Raw genomic sequence first — 1,627 nt, forward strand, 5'->3', positions numbered from 1 at the left:
ATAATCAGCTGTCACTCTCCATACATGTGCTCTGTTTTCTTTAACATTCTTATGTCAGCTTCTATAAACTCCAGCAAGACACTCTCTATGCTATGTACAGATTAGCAGCTTTAATGACACAGTTTAGGACTTTTGGCAAAAAATGTTTGGGAAGCCCCGGTATAACAAATCCTTTAGATTTTTTTGAATTGTTCAAGGTGGCAAATGGAAAAGTTTTCCACAGGGCTGGGCAAGCAGCTGTGGGCCATCCTGCTCCTTCTCTGTATAAAACTTCATGATGAAAACAACTTTCAGTAGTAAGTTAATACAGTAAGTCAATTTACTCTGTCTACATATAAAATCATAGTCTTTCATAGAAGTATATTTTAGTGAATTTTTAATATGGAATTACTCTTTTCTGGTTTTGTTGTCCTTCCTCTCTCTTTGTCTTTAAGCTCCCAAAGGACAGTGTTTATCTGTAAAACAGAAAACTGGGATTCTGACCATGGTTATGCTTATGTGAAATTTTACAGATGACAGAAAAGCTCACCTGGACCTTTGATTGTGTCCTTGAACTCAGAGCTGGACTTGTTAGTCACATAATAAGGATAATAAAGAAGAAGCCAGGTATATTGAAAAAGATCAGATTTCTAGATTACTCTTGGCTATGCTCTTTCTTGCTGACAGGTAATGTATGGAGTTAAAGGATAATAGTCTTAAAACCTAGGTGAAAATTTTTGCTTGTGATTTAGTTAGATCATTTTTGCTCACATCCATGTTTACAAAATCCTTTTAAAGTCACAACAGAGAAACCCATTGTGAAATCTATCGTTAATGTTGAATTAATATTAACTATGTTTAGTGTTTGGGAAAAAAATTGAGTAAGCAAACCTTCGAGAACAATCTTTGCATTATTTGTGACAGCTGAAATCATAAAAACACTTTTAAATATGCTAGTCTGTAACTGCAGCAGTAATTTCTGATGCTCTAATGTGCCATTAATTAAAAGTAAAAATAACTGTATAAAAATTTTAAATTAATGTTCTAAAGCAATGACAAAATTTGTTATGTAAGAAGTTGCCTGGCCTGATACTCAAATAATTATTTATATTCTCCCAATGTTCCTTGTCTTAAGTGAAGTTGGTGGTCTTCAGTATCTGAACATAGATACTGAAGAGGTCTATGAAGAGATTATGAAGAGATCATCACCTCTGCCTTTCCTCCATCTGTTTGCCAACAGAAGCTACCACTCCTTCAGCCCATTGCATAATCTTTTTTTTTTTTTTTGCATATTCCTCTCTAACATACATTAGTCAAAATCATCTGTGTCTGAAAAGCCCTATTCCCTATCATTTTGACAGAGGAGGATTTAGAGGACAGCTACATGTGCAGTTATGCTGGCAAATCTGAGGGAGGGCTAATCTCTCCTTATCTCAGCTGCACTGTGAGGCAGGCATAATTGTAGAATTGCTAGGCTAGATAGTATTGCCAAGTCCGATCACTGGCAAAAATCAAGAATTTGACTGAAAATTCACGAGAGTTAAAAAAGCAATACATTTGAAACTCTTTTTATTTGCCTTCTGGGTTTTTGTGTTTTTTTTTTTTTTTTTTTTTTTTTTTTTTTTTTTTTTTTTTTTTTTTTTTTTTT

Source organism: Empidonax traillii, unplaced genomic scaffold (assembly GCF_003031625.1).
Source record: "Empidonax traillii isolate 1590-97213 ecotype Southwest subspecies unplaced genomic scaffold, ASM303162v1 scaffold107:size1083646, whole genome shotgun sequence".
NCBI classification, from domain to species: Eukaryota; Metazoa; Chordata; class Aves; order Passeriformes; family Tyrannidae; genus Empidonax; species Empidonax traillii.